The following is a 20,289-nucleotide window of genomic DNA, read 5'->3' as shown; positions in this document are numbered from 1 at the left end:
AATTTGAGTTTTTCTATGAAATTAAACATTGCAAGGAAATTACCATCATCATCATTATTATTATTATTTTGTCTTTTTGTCTTTTCTAGGGCCACCCCTGTGGCATATGGAGGTTCCCAGGCTAGGGGTCTAATCGGAGCTGTAGCCGCTAGCCTACACCACAGCCACAGCAACACCAGATCTGAGCTGTGTCTGCGACCTACACCACAACTCACAGCAACGCCAGATCCTTAACCCACTGAGCAAGGCCAGGGATGGAACCCGCAACCTCATGGATCCTAGTCAGATTCATTAACCACTGAGCCACGATGGGAACTCCTGAAATTATTATTTTTTAAATAACAGTTTTTAAGTGCAATGTCCTGGAAAGTATGATGGTTATATGCAAAGAGGTCCATAGAGTTTTTATTACGTATTTAAATAATTAGACCTAGTCTCAATTCCAAAAGCTTGAATAAATTGTCTAGTGAATTTGTATCTGCCACAGCCATAGGAGAATTTTGTTTTATGTTGCATAATGAGAGTGTATATACACAGCTCGCACTCAGTCCAGGCCTATGCCAAATGCTGAAATAACTGGAGTTATCTTTGATGTCTCTTTACCCTGTGGTACCCTCTCTAGATACTCGACTATTGTCATGTATTCCCAGATATACCCACATAGAACCCCTAAACTCCAGACCTTTCCCATTCCCACTTTTGTCCCTTTCAAAATTATCTCTCCAAGGTCTCATTTTCTCAGTCATGTATTTCATTTCCAACCATAAAAAATCCACGATATAGTCTAATTGTTAGCACCTTAGTGTATCTCCCCTCAAAAGTAACAAATTATCAGTTTGGATCTCAAGATTGGAAGCTAGAGGTCACTGGTCAGAATGAGGAGAGCTAAAATAAAGGATTGCAGATGACCTCAAAAGCGCAGAAGACTGGACAGCTTGGCAGATGGCCAAAAGATATGGCAGGTACAGATGGCAGCAGTCCAATACCTAGGGATTCAGATGGCAGTTAATTGACAGGAGAAAATAACTAGGCAGGTGGCTAACAGCACAGGCTCAGCTATTTAAAGTTAGGTCAGGCACAGGGTCAGAAAACTGGTAATATTAAGTCTGAGAAATAAGGAATAGATTAGCAATGAGATCCTTCTGTGTAACACTGGGAACTATGTCTGGTCACTTATGATGGAGCATAATAATGTGAGAAAAAAAACATATACATGTATGTGTAACTGGGTCACCATGCTGTACAGTAGAAAATTGACAGAACACTGTATACCATCTATAATGGAAAAAAATAAAAATTATATAAAAAATATCTATAAAGCATCTATTTAAAAAAATAAGGAATTAATACAAACAGTATTTTTACCTGAGGAGTCTAGATTGCTGAACCATTTCCTTCCCTAACTGTGGCATAGTTTGGACCAGGTGTGGTTAACCATAGGAGTCTGAGAATGAAAATGAAGTGGTAGATTCAAAGGAGTTAATAGACACATCTGAGGGGCTAAGGTTAAGAAGATCGTTGACCAACTTCATGAACAAACAGATTATTCCCTTCCTTCAGGAGATGGCATATTTATAGTATAGGGAGGCTTGCAATGACCGAACCCATTCTAAATCCAATGCTCGAGTCCATTCTGTGGGGGGTGGGGAACTCAGAGAGATTAATTCCACCTGGGAGCAGAAGGTTGGACAGGGACTTGAGAATGAACAGTAAAGAAAGATTTTACAAAGGAGTTTAACTAGATTATTGAGCATAAGTAGAATACTATTACTATAGGAAGAAAGACATCCCCAAGCAGTGGGTATGACATAAGCAAAGGTAAAGAGGCTTGAGAATATACATTGTACTTTAGGACTTGTAGGTTGTCTAGTGTGATTAGCATATAAGCAACATAGTAGGAAACAGCAATACACGTGCATGCATACATAGGTATATAAGTCATTAAACTATAATCAGCTTGTGAAGGTCTTTGACTATAACCCTTAGGGAATTGAACCTGACCTTAAGGGAACCCATTCAAAGATTTTAACCAAGCAGAGAGGCATAATCAGTTTTTTAAAACCAAATCATTATTTGATAAGAACGCAAAGGATGGACTGGAAGTAGAGAATCACAGCACAGAGACCAGACTCATCAAGTTCAGTTTTGGCAATCTATGCAGAAGATGATGAGCGGCTAAAGCAGGACGGTGGTCATGGGGATGGAGAGGAGAAAATGACTTCAGGAGTCTCTGGAATACAACTTAATAACCTATTTTACATGGAGGAAGAGAAATACTGAGGATCCTAACTTAAGGAATTGAAGCAATTGAATTAATGAAGACAAAGAAACAATTTGTGGAACAGGATTATGAACTAGATTTAAATTAAAAAAAAAAAAAACCCTGGAACATCAGAGTGAGGTTGTTCCATAGAATATAAAGTCAAGTATATTGGTAACATTTGAGAATACAAAAAGTCACCCAGGGAAAATGTCAGGGGTGAGGCGTTAGGAGGGAGAAACAGATCCTGGAGAAGACTGTTTATGTAACATGAAAAGATGTGTCATGACTAGGAAAGTATCTATGCATTGCTTTTAGCCAAATGGGCAATACCCACTAGAATGATTCTTACATCTGAAATAGCAGAGGGTGAAAAGGACAGATCATGCTTAAGAGAAAAGTATTGAAAGGTAGGAAAGTTTTTCTACACTCAAATATAGCCAGCTACACTCTGTTTAAAGTCTTCTTAAAAGAATGAGAAAATGATAATGGTTTGTAGGGTCTTTTCTAGTCTTTGAATCTGTAGTCCTCTAAGGAAGCACATGCCTAACTTATATCTTATTTAAAGAATCCTGGCCTTTCCAAGGGCTGATGCTGGTTTGGCAATGGCATAGTCACCACCTAAGGAGCATCTGAGTTCATGGCAGCAGAGGTGACCACTGATATCACGCAGCAGACCTGGATGACGAGTTTCTACAAAGACACTAGCCCTCTTGTGGCCAAAATACCTCCATGCAAATTGTGTTAATGTTCATCCTTAATCCTGATAACAGTTTAGATATAACTTCCCAGGTCATTCAGTAACATAGAGTAAATGGTCTCTTCTATTACACTGATCAGGAACAAACATTCGTGTTAATTAACCTGACTGTGATAATCATTTCCCAAAGTACACATATATCAAATCAATACATTGTATACTTTACATTTATTCAATTTGTCAATTATATATCAATAAAGCTGGAAAAAGAAAAAATAAAAACATTCAATTGATTACAGGCTTAGAAACCTCCATATTCTCAATAGTAAAGCTGTGATTACAAATGTTTGTAGCATTATTGTGAGGTCAAATATTTGTGGATTTCATAAACTTTCAATTACTATGTAATTGTTAGTTCTTACTAGTAGTATCAGACCTCTAGATTTTAATGTATAGTTAATGATACACAGGGATAAATGGCAAAGTGATTTTCACTTCATTTTTACTACAGCTAATGAAAAAGGGTAAATGATTATGACATTAACCCAAAGAAATATGTGACATTTTAAGAGACAAAATTTGTATTCTGATGAGCCAGCGAAAAATATTCATAAAATTGTACACATTCAATTCAGTACCTACATAAATACAAACAGAAACTCATTGAGAATAATGGAATACAGTAAATTAGGCTACCAATGAAAGCCTAAACAGATGTGTTTCATCTCATCAATAACGTTGTGTAAATGGTAAAACCACTGAACATCAGTAAATCAAAAAGGCATCAATTTCACTGTTATTTTCTCGGAATGACATTGTATGGGCATTATTTTAGAAGAAAATTCTGTTCCAAAATAATTAACCAAAGCTGGATAAAAATGCAGAAAAGCACTGTTGTTTCAGATATTAGGTTGAATAAAAAAGCAGTTCATCCTGAGAGAATACACTCTAGCTTCCATATCTCTCTATGTAACATCTTACACCCATGCTCAAGCCTAAGGTGAAGAAAAAGATATGACAATGGTTGAACCTTTTAGCAGCAAAAACCTTTAACTCAGTAGTATGGTAATAAGATTCGTCAGTTCAGAAGAAAATCAGGACTATGAAAAGCAAACAAAAATTTACAGTCAGGGTAAGCAAAGTAAATACAGGCTCCCACGTTTCATGAGAATATGAATGTTCATATGAGGTAAAAAAAATGTGAACGATGAAGTCAATTCTCTGTATATCCCAAGCATTTGAGGATATCAGCAAAAGGAAGTAAGAATTATCCATAAATGAGGGCTTTGTCTGAAAAGACACAGAGAGAAGTAAGAGTCATCTTCACTCTAAAAGAAAGCTGCAGGTTCGAACAGTGGTGCTCTAACAGGGAGTGCAGATCTAATTCCGCTGCACACAGTGCTTCATGTCTCCAGGAATTTTCAGCCACTTCCTTCTACAGAAGCCCCAGTATGACAGCATATGCTGAGTGGGATGGCCATTAACAAGGAAATGTGGGCCCAGGATGAGAATCAATCCCAGCTGTCTTCTGATGTGATCACAAGACAATTTTTAAAGCCCAAATATTTTCCTTGATTTGGTGTTATGGCAATTGAGCTCATTTTTCAGTAGCTGAAAATACATGACTATATATTTACACTTAAACACTTAAAAGGAAAACAGAAAGCCCTATTTCTCAAGAAAAGCAGACTTGGCTTACGCCAACATAGATCACATTAAGTGGGGGCCATGAGGCAAACGAGCCCAGATTTGGGACAACAAATTCTGTTGATAAAGTTGGCTCCATTAGACTTGGGTACAAAGCACAACAAAATAATGGGACTTGGATGCATGGGAGAACAAAATTATGGAGCTAAAAAAAAAGTCCCTTCCCTTTATAGTCAACTACGAAAGGATTCTGCAAGGGAAATGCACTCAGATGAATTAGTTGTATAACTGTTACTCTTTCATTAAAATGATTTAATAGTTCTATAAATGTCATGGCACTGGCAGTTTATGCCAAGCTGTAAAACAGCAGCAAGTTAAAAAATCAACTGCCTTTAAAAGTCAGCACTTTTGGACTATGTTTATGAGACTACATAGTCACTTTGTGATACAAAATGGCAGCAGTGCTAAGATAAATACTGCTTGTTGGCCAGTCTTACTTTGGACAGGAGGCCATTAAAGGAATGAGGTTGCCAGATTCATCTTTCATTCCAATGGGCTTCAACAAAGTATTCACACTGGTTAACTCATCCTAAGATGTCCCTAAGGAGAAGAGCAGTTTTTTGGAGTATTTCCTTAAGTTATTTAATTACATATTTTTATTATGTTTAAACTGCTTCTTTCAGGTCAGTGTGAAACCATGTTTACAAGCAGGTGGCAAACAGAAACATCATGGCAAAACCTTAACAAATGACTTACAGAAAGACAAAGGGCACTTGTGGAGATGCTAACTCTTGACAATCTACACCCAGTCCACTGAATTTCTAATAAATATTAGACATTTTTTATCCTCAATAAGGAAGGTGATATTCATATTTTTCATTTTGTTGTTGTTTCCAAAACTATCCCTTAAACAAGATTTTGGTAAGAATGAGCAACACTAAGTGGTGTATCCTAAGTGGCAGGATAGTAATCCAGAAGGTTTCATAGGTTTACATTAGTTGGATATTAGCCTATTGCTACAGTTTAATGGTAACAAGTAACTAATCATGGTAATCAGCATCTAAAGATAAAGTTTTGAACTGTCATAATACTGAATGCAAACAAAATGTCTTCTCTTGTCTGTGTTACTGATCTTATTTGGATCTTAACTAAGCTACACGTATTCAATAGCATGTATTACAAAGCAAGAAGCATGATGCAATGGAAAAACAATGAATTTGGAATATTATGGTCTAAGTTAAAATTCTTGACCATGGGAAATTACACAGTTGATCTCTAAAACAGGGAGGCTAGACCAGACAACATGAGCAAGAAGAGCACCTGTCACCACACAGTATCGAGAGGCCTCTAGGGTCTCACCCAACAACTGTCAGAGGGTATAGGAGAGTCTCGGTGTGGCACCCAATACCTATCTAATTGAACTGATGTGAAAGTTCTGCCACAATGGATTAGAAGAGGGTTCTTCTGGGCCCCATAGGATCTCATTCCAATAATAAGCCAATTTCATTTACTACCTCGAATTTCTAAAAGGTATGTTAGTCTTATCACTTTTAAAATTCTATATTCTAATTACAATCATTAATTCCCATCAATATCTCTGTTCATTTAGTATTAAAAATCACTTCGGAGTTCCCGTTGTGGCACAGTGGTTAATGAATCCGACTAGGATCCATGAGGTTGCAGATTCAATCCCTGGCCTTTCTCAGTGGGTTAAGGATCCAGTGTTGCTGAGAACTGTGGTGTAGGTCGCAGACGTGGCTCAGATCCTGCGTTGCTGCGGCTGTGGTATAAGCTGGAAGCTACAGCTCCGATTTGACCCCTGGCCTGGGAACCTCCATATGCCTCGGGTGCAGCCCTAAAAAGACAAAAACAAATAAATAAATAAATAAATATCACCTCAATTTTGAAGACAGGTGAAACGAAGATGCAGTGAATCAGTGTCAGAACTTACAGAAGTATTCATAAGATTAGGTCCTAACTCTGTGAGGCCTTTGAATATTACCAGATGCTTTAAATTGGAAGTTCCATCATAGTGAATGGTCCATGAATACATTTAATTTTGCTGCCTACATCAAAAATGCAAATACTGAGTAAGCACATAGTGACTAAATGTCTATTTCAGACTTTGGGATTCAGAATGCAAAAGATAACATAATCTCTGATCTCAGAAAGTTTACAGTCTGATTACAGAGGTAAATACAAAAATGGAACATCAGAAAAATGTATGCAATGACTCTTAAAGTCGGGTTGCAGAAATCACTCAGGAAGCTTATTAATAATGCAATTCCCAGGCTCCACACTTAGGCTCACAGATTCTAAGACAGTAGCTCTGGGGTGGGTTTAGTAATCTGCATTATTGACAGCACCCACATAAGTGATTATAATTAATACACATGGTTAGGAGACCACACAATGAGAGACACCAGTGGATAAGAACTAAGGCTTGGGAGTCAAACAGTCTGGGTTTAACTCCCATCTCCAGCAATTGCCAGCTGGCATCCGTGATTACCATTACTAAGATTACCATTACTAAAGTCCTCTAGGCTTCAATGTTCCCACCTATTAAAAATAAAGATAGGAGTTCCCGTCGTGGCACAGTGGTTAACGAATCCGACTAGGAACCATGAGGACATGGGTTCGATCCCTGCCCTTGCTCAGTGAGTTAACGATCCAGCGTTGCCATGAGCTGTGGTGTAGTTTGCAGACGCGGCTCGGATCCCGCGTTGCTGTGGCTCTGGTGCAGGCTGGCAGCTACAGCTCCGATTAGACCCCTAGCCTGGGAACCTCCATATGCCGTGGGAGTGGCCCAAGAAATGGCAAAAAGACAAAAAATAAATAAGTAAATAAATAAAGATAATAATAGTACCTATGTGTTAGCCGGTTACAACACTGGTACCCAGTAAACACTCATTAGAAGTTTCTCTGTTCTTGTTATCACTAATGTTATTAAAACACTAGAAATTGACCAAGTGCTAATTAGTCTGACAGTTTCCAGAATTTCAATGAGCAAAAAGAGAGTTCTCAATAAGTGTAGGGAAAGCTCTAAGGAGGAATAGGAAATGAACTAAATCTTAAAGCTAATGAAAGATTTGTATTATCAGAGAATAGAAAAATTCTGGAGGAAAGAAACATACTGAGCAATTATCAAGAAAGATGAGAATGAGCTGTGTAAGAACCAATAAGGGAAGCAGCCCCTGAAGTAGAGGGTCTGGTAAAAGTGGGAAACAGTAAGTGGCCAGAGACTGAAGCTCTGCAAGCCTGAAGTTCCTCCTGTTTTAAGAGGGAGCTACCTGAAAGATAGGCCCCCCCGCATTAAGAAACAGCCTATTAAAAGATCAGTATAGTAACTCTTCTTTTTACAAAAACAATCCTTTATTTACAAAATAAACTCTCTCTCAGAACCTTAATTCACTGGCTGTCTTAATAGGTTTAAAACACATCTCAATTTACTCAAGATAAATAATTCAATCTTTCAATTAAGAACTGAGTGTCTCAAAGTCTTACTCATTTTGAGAACCTCAAACTCTACATAGCACAAGACCAGGAATATATTAGCTCTAAAAATGAATGGCTGTTCAACTAAAAAATTATATAAATACTGGTATGACATGAAATGAGATATCCATGAAAAAAAAGTTTCTTTGACAGCTGCCACATCCATTTATTGTTCATATTCCCAGGTGAAGCTACTGCTTCGAAAATGCAACCAAATTTATTGTTTTCATTTATATTGAGTGTCCACAACTATATAAGCAGCAATAAATTAAATTAACTATCATACATGCCAACAGTCAAGCTGGATAATTCAATTGAAAATACGCTGAACCCTCATTTGACTTCATAGGTATCTGAGTAACTTCATTAAATTCATAATTTAGTGGATGATAAAAAATGCACAGTGCGCTGAGGCACTAAAAGCTTGTCTTGTTTCTCTTCTCGGGCCTCTGTTTTCATGAATCCTTAGAGGGCTGCTACTGGTTGCTACTTGATGCCCCCCAAAACATACACATCAAATATCTCTATAGAGTTCCTGTTGTGGCTCAGCAGGTCAAGAGCCCTACTAGCATCCATGAGGATGCCGGTTCAATCCCTGGCCTCGGTCAGTAGGTTAAAGGATCTGGCGTTGCCACAAGCTTGGTGCAGGTCACAGATGCAGCTCAGATCTGGCGATGCTGTGGCGTGGGCTGGCAGCTGCTGCCCTAATTCGACCCCAGCCTGGGAATTTCCATGTGCTGCAGGAGCAGCCATAGAAATGAAAGAAAAAATCTCTAAATCCTCAGAATGGAAGTGTCTCCAAACCATTTTCCATTGCCCATGAACCACTTTTCTTTTTTTGTCTTTTTAGGGCCGCACCTGTGGCATATGGAGTTTCCCAGGTTAGGGGTTGGATTGGAACTGTAGCCACTGGCCTACACCCGAGCCACAGGAACGTCAGATCTGAGACACATCTGCAACCTACACCACAGCTCACCATAACACCAGATCCTTAACCCACAGAGCAAGGCCAGGGATCAAACCCGCAACCTCATGGTTCCTAGTTGGATTCGTTAACCACTGAGCCACAACAGGAACACTATGAACCACTTTTCTGATTTATGACGTTGCAAGTTCTCTGTCTTTATCTTGATGAAAATAATATTAAAGGAACATACAGGATAAGTCAACTTTTTTTCTTTGATTCCTCAAATAATGACTTGAAAATACCTAAGGCATACCATAAGGCACTCAAAACATGGGCCCAAAGTTCATGCAGGCGTACACATGCTGCTCTCATAGAGGCTGTCCATGTCCTGCAGACAGGGCAGCGATGCTTTTCACCTAAAAGGCACAACCTGAGTTTAGATCATGGGACCATGTGCTGAGGAATCAGTAACCTAAGCAGAGGTACATGTCTGTGTTGGCAAGTAAGATTATCATTACAGTCAAAAAGATATGCTTTAAAAGAATCACAGCAGAAAAATGGGAATTTATCTGAAGTGATCCTTTTCTATCACTATGCACACAAAGTAATTACTACAATGAAAATATCACACTAATACAATTTGCAATCTTGGATGAACTAGAAATGATGTCTTTGCTCCCACCACCATTCACTTCCTGTTTTTGTGAACTGGGAATAAAATGACCAACTTAAGCTTCACTTCACTAATTTGATTCCGGTTAATGCCCCAAGGGGAGCTATCAGCATGTCTCTTCCAATTGCCTCCCAGGGAACGAGAGAGAAATATTTGGCCTATTAAAAACAATGGACTCATTCACTTCTCTGCTGGCCCGATGGGGACCCCGTGCTTCTGTTTACAACTGCCAGGTTCATTCAGCTCTTTGGTTACCTTCTATCAGTATGATCACGACCAATTCAAGCCAACACTGGGAGACAATTAAATCAACCAAAACAGAGCTGTTTTTATAGTCACACCTGCCTAATGTTCCCCATTCTATTTTCATGCACATGTAATTAATTGTGTTCTATGCCAATAACTCAAACTTTCAGCAAGTGAGAGTTTGGTGGCGAGAGCTTTGGTTATTCCCTTGGAGTGAGCCAGACCTGGGTATATGTTCCAGCTTATACATTTGGTAGTTATGTGCTCTTTGGCACTTTTTTTTTTCATTTTTTATTTTTAGGGTTGCACCTGCAGCATACAGAAGTTCCCAGACTAGGGGTTGAATCAGAGCTGCAGCTATTGGCCTACACCACAGTCACAGCAATATCAGATCACAGCCGCATCTGCAACCTACACCACAGCTAACAGCAATGCCAGACTATTAATCCACTGAGTGAGGCCAGGGATCAAACCTGCATCCTCATGGACACTAGTCAGGTTCTTAACCAGCTGAGTCACAACAGGAACTCTTTTGGTACATTATTCAATCTCTTTGAGACTTGGTTTCTCTAACTATAAACAAAGATAATATTACCTCATGAGAACACTGATATAAAAAGTCTAATATACAGAATATACTCAAACAGCATTAGTTCATTTATGAGCATTGCTTAAAAATATGTTAAAACAAGGAGTTCCCATAATTGCTCATCAGTAACGAACCCGACTATCCATGAGGACTAGTTCAATCCCCCGCCTTGCTTAGTGGGTTAAAGATCTGGCATTGCTGTGCAGATACAGCTCAGACCCCACATTGTTGTGGCTGTGGCGTAGGCCGGCAGCTATAGCTCCAATTCGATCCCTACCTGGGAACTTCCATATACGGCAGGTGAGGCCCTAAAAAGCCAAAAAAAAAAAAAAATATATATATATATATACACACACACACACACATAGAGAGAGAGTGTGTGTTAAAACAACTAACTATAACTTTGACGGTATGGGACTTAAAGAATGGTAATGAAAACCAGACAATGATGGGTCAGAATTGTTAAGTTTTACTTTAACACAAATTAGGTTGTCCCACAGATTCAAACAGTAATTAGTTATACATAAATTAGTTCCCATTAAGTATAAATATGTCCTTACCAAAAAAATTGTGCTTATATGAAGTATTTAAAATAATCAAACTCAGTATTGTGAAAATGACTATACTACCCAAGGCACTCTACATAGTCAATACAATCCCTATCAAATTAGCAATGGCATTTTTCACAGAACTAGAACAAAATTTTTTTTTCTTTTTTTATTACTCAATGAATTTATTACATTTATACTTATAAAATGATCATCAAAATCCAATTTTATATGGAAACATAAAGGCCCCGAATAGTCAAAGCAATCTTGAGAAGAAAGAAAGGGGGGGGGGGGGGGGAAACAGAGCTGAAGGTATCAGGCTCCCTGACCTCAGACTATACTACAAAGCTACAGTCATCAAAATAGTACGGTACCAGCGCAAAAACAGACATATACATCAATGAAACAGGATAGAAAGCCCAAAAATAAACCCACACATGTGTGTTCAATCTATGACAGGAGACAAGAATATACAATGGAGAAAAGAAAGTCTCTGGGAAAACAGGATAGTTACAAGTCAAAGAATGAAATTAGAACATTCTCTAATACCATACACAAAAATAAATTCAAAATGGATTAAGGACCTAAATATAAGGCCGGATACTATGAGACTCCTAGAGAAAAACATAGGCACAACACTCTCTGACATAAATCACAACAATATCTTTTTTGGATCCATCTCCTAGAGTAATGGAAATAAAAACAAAAATAAATAAATGGAACCCAATTAAACTTAAAAGCTTTTGCATGACAAAGGAACCCATAAGCAGGATGAAAAGACAACGTACAGAATGGGAGAAAATATTTGCAAACAATAAGACCAACAAGAGATTAATCTCCAAAATATACAAAACAGATGAGGCGGCTCATGATCAAAAAACAAACAACCCAATCAAAAAAAGTTTAGAAGATCTAATAGATATTTCTCCAAGAAGACATACAAATGGTCAACACACATGAAAAAATGTTCAACATCACTAATTATTTGAGAAACACAAATCACACTACAATAAGGTCTCAAATCACTCCAATCAGAATAGCCATCATCCAAAAATCTACATATAGGAATTAAGAGTGAATATGAAGGAATTAAGAGTGGATATGAACAGTAACACAGATTACTTTAAAAGGGAACTAGAAAATATAAGGAGGAGCCAAGAAAAATTAGAAAACTCATTTGCAGAGATGCAAGCTGAGTTAAATGCACAGAAGAGTAGGATGAATAACACAGAGGAATGAATTAGTGACTTGGAAGATAGAATAATGGAAATAACTCAATCAGGACAGCAGACAGAAAACCAAATGAAAAAAAAACATGAAAGCAATATAAGAGATCAACAGGATAATATGAAGCTGGACTATCTATGCATAATAGAGATTCCAGAAGGAAAATAAAAAGGGGATTGAAAATATATTTGTAGAAATTATGGCTGAAAAATGTCCAAATCTAAAGGAAATAGATATCAAGATACAGGAAGCACAGAGGGCTACCCAAACAGACCCACAACAAGACATATTATAATAAAAATGGCAAAAGTTAAAGATAAGGAGGGGATTCCAAAGGCAGCAAGAGAAAAAAGGTTAATTATAAGGGAACTCCCGTAGGTCTAATAGCCTGATTTCTCTACAGAAACATTACAGACCAGAAGAGAGTGGCAAGATACATTCAAAGTTCTAAAAGGGAAAAATTTGCAACCTAGAGTACTCTACTCAGCAAGAATATCATTTAAAATAGAAAGAGAAACAAAGAATTTCTCCAACAAACAAAAATTAAAAGAATACAGCAATACCAAACCCATTATAAAAGAAATACTGAAAACTCTCCTCTAAATAGGAAAAATGTAAGAAGATATAGGATGGAGGAAATCACATTTGGAAAGTAATCACTTAAATAAGCCAGTATACAGATCAAAAAGAAAAAAAAAAACCTATTTGTAAAAGCAATGATAAACACAAGGAACAGCAAAATGATAAGCATGAAGATATTAAAGAAGGACATCAAAAATCACAAAATGTGGGGAAGGAAAGTAAGAAAATCTAGATTCTTTTTGTAGAATATGTTTGAGCCTATATGACTATCAGACTAAAGCAAGCAGATATAGGAAATGGTTAACATACTTGAAAAAGAGGGCAACCACAAATCAAAACCAGACAATACATTCACGAAAACCAAAAACAAGTACAAAATAAAAGGAAATCATCCAACCACCCCCCCAAAAAAAAAGAAAGGAGCAAAGGAGAAACATAGAATCAACTGTAAAACAAGGTTTAAATGGCAATAAATATATATTTATCAATAATGAACTTAAATATTGGAATGAATGCTCCAATCAAAAGGCACAGAATCACATACTGGATTAAAAAAAAAAAGAGCCTACAATATGCTGCCTACAAGGGACTCAGCTTAGAGCAAAGGATACATATAAACTGAGAGTGAGAAGATGGAAAAAGACATTCCGTGTGAATAGAAAAGACAGGAAATCAGGAGCTGCAATACTCATATCAAACAAAATAGACTTCAAAACAAAGGAGATAAAGAAAGACAAAGAAAGGACACTATTTAATGATAAAAGGATCAAATCAAGAAGAGAGTATTACACTCGTCAATATATATGCCCCTAATATAGAAGCTCCCAAACACATACAACAAATACTAACAGAGATAAAAGGAGAAATTGATGGGAATACAATAATAGTAGGAGACTTTAACACCTCACTTGCATCAATAGACAAATCCTCTAGACAGAAAATCAATAAGGCAACAGATACTCTAAATGACACAATAAAAAAGTTAGACTTAATTGATATTTCCAGGCCATTACATCCAAAAAAATCAGAAAATACATTCTTTTCAAGTGTGCATTGGATATTCTCAAGGATTAACCACATACCAGGGCACAAAAATAACCTCAACAAATTGAAGAGTATAGAAATTATTTCAGGCATCTTCTCTGACCACAATGGCATGAAGCTAGAAATCAACCACAGGAAAAGAAATGAGAAAAAAAACTGACTACATGGAGACTAAAAAACATGCTACTAAAAAAAAAATGGGTCAATGAGGAAATCAAAAGGGAAATTTAAAAATATCTGTAGACAGGGAATTCCCGCTGTGGTGCAGCAGAAACAAATCCAACTAGGAACCGTGAGGTTGCGGGTTCAAGCCCTGGCCTCACTCAATGGGTTAAGGATCTGGCGTGAGCTGTGGTATAGGTTGCAGATGCAGCTCAGATCTGGTGTTGCTGTAGCTGTGGTGTAGGCCAACAGCTGTAGCTCTGATTTGACCCCTAGCCTGGGAACCTCCATATGCCACGGGTATGGCCCTAAAATGACAAAAGACAAAGAAAAAAAAATACCTGTAGACAAATCATAATGAAAACACAACCATTCAAAATCTGTGGGATGCTGCAAAAGCAGTTCTTAGAGGGAGGTTCATAGGGATACCTCAGAAAAGGCCTTCCTCAGAAAAGAAGAAAAATCTCAAATCAACTACTTAACCTACCACCTAAAAGAATTAGAAAAAGAACAAACAAAACTTAAAATCAGCAGAATGAAGAAAATCATAAAGATCAGAGAGGAAATCAATAAAATAGAGATTCAAAAACAATAGAAAAAATCAATAAAACCAAGAGTTGTTTCTTTCAAAGGGTAAAAAAAAGTTGCTAAACCTCTGGCCAGACTCACCAAGAGGAAGAGAGAAAGAACTCAAAACCAAATAAGAAATGAAAATGGAGAAATCTCAACAGATACTACAGAAATACAAAAAACCATAAGAGAATACTATGAACAATTATATGCCAACAAATTTGACAACCTACAGGAAATGGACAACTTTCTCGAGACATACAACCTGCCAAAACTGAATCAAGAAGAAATAGATGATTTGAACAAACTTATCACTATAAATGAAACTGAATATTTAATTAAAAAAAACATTCCCGGGAGTTCCCGTCGTGGCGCAGTGGTTAACGAATCCGACTAGGAACCATGAGGTTGCGGGTTCGGTCCCTGCCCTTGCTCAGTGGGTTGACGATCCGGCGTTGCTGTGAGCTGTGGTGTAGGTTGCAGACGCGGCTCGGATCCCGCGTTGCTGTGGCTCTGGCGTAGGCCGGTGGCTACAGCTCCGATTCAACCCCTAGCCTGGGAACCTCCATATGCCGCAGGAGCGGCCCAAGAAATAGCAACAACAACAACAAAAAAAAAAAAAAACATTCCCTACAAACAAAAGTCCAGGACTAGACAGCTTCACAATCGAATTCTACCAAACATACAAAGAACTCATACCCACCCTTCTTAAACTTTTCCAAAAAGTTGAAGAAGAACTAACACCAAAGATATTCTATGAAGCCACTATCACCCTAATACCAAAACCAGACAAAGATACTACCAAAAAAGAAATGTATAGGCCAATATCTCTGAGGAATAGAGATGCAAAAATTCTCAACAAAATTTTAGCCAACCTGGAGTTCCTGTCATGGCTCATTGGAAACGAATCCATCTAGGAACCAGGAGGTTGCGGGTTTTGATCCCTCTCTCAGTGGGTCAAGGGGGTTAAGGATCTGGCATTGCCATGAGCTATGGTGTAGGTCCCAGAGGCAGATCAGATCTGATGTTGCTATGGCTCTCATGTAGGCTGGCGGCAATAGCTCCAATTAGACCACTCACCTGGTAACCTCCATATGCCATGGGTGCAACCCTGAAAAGGCAAAAATAAAAAAGACAAAAAAAAAACTTTAGCCAACCGAATCCAACAACACATAAAAAAGATCATACACCATGACCAAGTAGGATTTATCCCAAGTTCACAAGGATGGTTCAACATATGCAAATAAATCAACGTTATACACCACATTAACAAAAGAAAAGTCAAAACCATATGATAATCTCAATAGATGCATAAAAAGCATTTGACAAAGTCCAACATCCATTCATGATAAACACTTTTACCAAAGTGGGTACAGAGGGAACATGCCTTAACATAATAAAAGCCATTTATGACAAACTCGCAGCCAATATAATACTCAATGCAGAGAAGCTGAAAGCCTTCCCACTAAAATCTGGAACAAGATAAGGATGCCCACTCTCACCACTTTTATTCAACCTAGTGTTGGAAGTCCTAGCCACAGTAATCAGACAAACAAAGGAAATAAAACGTATCCAAACTGGAAAAGAAAGGGTGAAACTGTCACTATATGCAGATGACATGATACTTTATATAGAAAACCCTAAGGACTCTACACTAAAACTACTCGAACTGATCAACGAATTCAGCAAAGTAGCAGGATATAAGATTAACATTCAGAAATCAGTTGCATTTCTGTATAATAACAATGAAATATCAGAAAGGGAATATAAAAATACAATACCTTTTAAAATCATGCCCGCCAAAATTAAATACCTAGAAATAAACCTGACCAAGGAGGTGAAAGACTTATATTCTGAGAACTATAAAACATTAATCAAGGAAATTAAAGAGAATGTAAAGAAATGGAAAGAGAGTCTATGCTCCTGGATTGGAATAATTAATATTGTAAAAATGGACATACTACCCAAAGCAATCTACAGAGTCAATGCAATCCCTATCAAATTATCCATGACATTTTTCACAGAACTAGAACAAACAATCCAAAAATGTATATGGAACCATAAACGACCCAGAATTGCCAAAGCAATCCTTAGGAAAAACAACCAAGCAGGAGGCATAACTCTCCCAGACTTCAGACAATATTACAAAGCTACAATAATCAAGATAGTGTGTTACTGGTACCAAAACAGACATATAGACCAGTGGAACAGAACAGAGAACCCAGAAATAAACCCAGACACCTATGGTCAATTAATCTTCGACAAAGAAGGCAAGAATATAAAATGGGGAAAGACAGGGTCTTCAGCAATTGGTACTCGGAAAAATGGACAGCTGCAAGTAAATCAATGAAAGTGGAACACATCCTCACACCATGCACAAAAATAAACTCAAAATGGCTTACAGGGTCTTCAGCAATTGGTACTCAGAAAAATGGACAGCTGCAAGTAAATCAATGAAAGTGGAACACATCCTCACACCATGCACAAAAATAAACTCAAAATGGCTTAAAGACTTAAACACTTACGGTAAAACAAGATACCATAAAACTCCTAGAAGAGAACATAGGCAAAACATTCTCTGACATCAACCTTACAAATGTTTTCTTAGGTCAGTCTCCCAAGGCAACAGAAATTAAAGCAAAAATAAATCAATGGGACCTAATCAAACTGACAAGCTTTTACATAGCAAAGGAAACCATAAAAAAAAGACAATCTACAGAATGAGAGGAAATAGTTTCAAACGATGCAACTGACAAGGGCTTAATCTCTAAAATATACAAACAACTTATACAACTCAACAGCAAAAAATCCAACAAACCAATTGAAAAATGGGCAGAAGACCTGAATAGACATTTCTCCAAGGAAGAGATACAGATGGATAACGGGCACATTCAAAAATGTTCAACAGACTCTCATACTGAGTGAAATGAGTCAGAAAGACAAAGACAAATACCATATGATATCACTTATAACTGGAATCTAATATACAGCACAAATGAACATCTCCACAGAAAAGAAAATCATGGACTTGGAGAAGAGACTTGTGGCTGCCCAACAGGAGAGGGAGGGAGTGGGAGGGATCGGGAGCTTGGGGTTATCAGTTACAACTTAGAATAGATTTACAAGGAGATCCTGCTGAATAGCATTGAGAACTATGTCTAGATACTCATACTGCAACAGAACAAAGGGTAGGGAAAAAATGTATACATGTAAGAGTAACTTGATCCCCATGTTGTACAGTGGGAAAAAATTAAAAAATAATAATAAATTAATAAAATTTAAAAAAATTTTTTAAATGCTCAGCAGGACTATTAGAGAAATGCAAATCAAAACTATAATAAGGTACCACCTCACACTGGTCAGAATGGCCATCATTAACAAGTCAACAAAAAACAAATGCTGGAGAGCATGTGGAGACAATGGAACTCTCCTACGCTGTTGATGGGAAGGTAAATTGGTACAACTACTATAAAAACCAGTATGGCATTACCTCAGAAAACTAAATATAAAACTGCCATATGACCCAGCATTCCCACTCTTGGGCATATATCTGGATAAAACTTTCCTTGAAAAAGATACATGCACCCCTATGTTCACTGCAGCACTTATCACAATAGCTAAGACATGGAAACAACCCAAATGTCCATTGACAGACGAATGGATTCAGAAGATATGGTGTATATACACAATAGAATACTATTCAGCTATAAAAAAGAACAAAATAATGCCATTTGCAGAAACACAGATGGAACTAGAGATTCTCATACTAAGTAAGTCAGAAAGGGAAAGACAAATACCATATGATATAATTTATATCTGGAATCTAATATACGATACAAATGAAACGTCCTACAGATAAGAAACTCATGAACTTAGAGAACAGACTTATGGTTGCCAAGGGGGAGGAGGAGGTAGTGGGATGGACTGGGCATTGGGGTTAATAGATGCAAACTATTGCATTTGGAGTGGATAAGCAATGAGGTCCTACTGTATAGCACAGGGTACTATATCTAGTCACTTGTGATAGAACATGATGGAGAATAATCTGAGAAAAAGAATATATGTGTGTGTGTGTGTGAGACTGGGTCACTTTGCTGTATAATAGAAATTGACAACACTGTAAATCAATTACAATGGAAAAAATAAAAATCTTAAAAAAAAAATGGGGGGGAGTTCCCATTGTGGTGCAATGGGATCAGCAGTTTCTGTAGCACCAGGACCAGATTTAATCCCCAGCCCCTGCTCAGTGGGCAAATCATCTGGCCCTGACACAGCTGCAGTGTAGGTTACAAGAGTGGCTCAGATCCGATCCCTGGCCTGGGACTCCATATGCCATGGAGTAGCCATAAAAGAGGCAAAAAATTTGATAAAAATAATTTTTGTTAAGAGGGCAGATAACACATTATGTGTTCTCTACTACAAAAAAAAAAGCTGAGGTGTAGACATAAAGAATGTTTTGAAAATGATGCATATGATTATTACCTTGATTACATTGATGGTTTCAGGAGTGGATGCCTATGTTCAAATTCATCAAACTGTGCAGTTTTTTTAGTACAATTACACCTCAGTAAAACTTTTTTAAAAAGAAAGAAGAAATAGGCACGCATAGAAAGCCTTTACTCCAGCAGGTGCGCTTTACCCCAAACATGAAGAAGTACATCTGGTCACCAGAAAGCTCTGTAGTCACATTCACTGCTTCATCTAACCGAAAAGAACCTACTTCCTCTCCTTCTACCTGTATTCCCCTGTTCTTCCTTACAGCATCAGCTTAAACATCTCCTTCTCTAGGAATCCATTCCTCCGGTGCCCTATCTCATATGCTCCAGTGACACACTGTTTATAGCTCTTAAGCTATACTTAACCATTTCTGGTATTTTAAGTCCCTCGCCAGGACTATGCCTTACTCATCCTTGTATCCCCAGCACCTACCAAGCACATGTCCAGTACATGGCAGATGCCAAATAATGACTTTTATTGACTAACTAGACACTGGCTTTACAGTTAGGGAGATGGAATCAAAATGATTCCACTACTTACCTATTTGCCTTTTCTAATTCTGTAACTCTATATACCCTCATTAGTCATGCTATCTCACAAAATAACAGCATTATGGAAGAATACCAAGAGGAATAGGGATTGCACTGGCTTTTGTATGTATGGTCACTGCCATTGAAGCACCATCACTGAAAGTCACTGCTTTTCAATATTGGCAGGGGCAGAGCGGCACTTTGAACTAGACATCTGTTCTTCAAAGAATCTTTTGAGTAGTCTCTTATGAAGCATGAGCCTGCACCTTTGTTTTGGCAGAAAAACATAGTAGAAACACTTGTGCCTTACCCAGTCAAATCCCTCAAAATCCCCTTTGGCAACAGGAGCTGGTTTCTGAGAAGGAGAACTGACTTGCCTATGGCGTATTCCAAGAGAGGAAGGTCTGATCCCCCAAACCCTCCTCCCTGACTCAAAGTCAGGAAGACCCATGAGAGCAGACCAGAGTGGTCCAGAATAAGGCCCACATGAAAGAGAGACAAGCCCCCTGAAATAAAATGACCTGTGGAAAGGAGTAATCAAGGTTAGCGATCTGGGCTCGACAGGCCTGAAATGTGTAAGTCAGGAGGCCTAGTAATGGCACAATGTATACT

This window comes from Phacochoerus africanus, chromosome 2 (assembly GCF_016906955.1).
Source record: "Phacochoerus africanus isolate WHEZ1 chromosome 2, ROS_Pafr_v1, whole genome shotgun sequence".
Classification (NCBI taxonomy): domain Eukaryota; kingdom Metazoa; phylum Chordata; class Mammalia; order Artiodactyla; family Suidae; genus Phacochoerus; species Phacochoerus africanus.
This window is presented reverse-complemented; position numbering follows the sequence as displayed.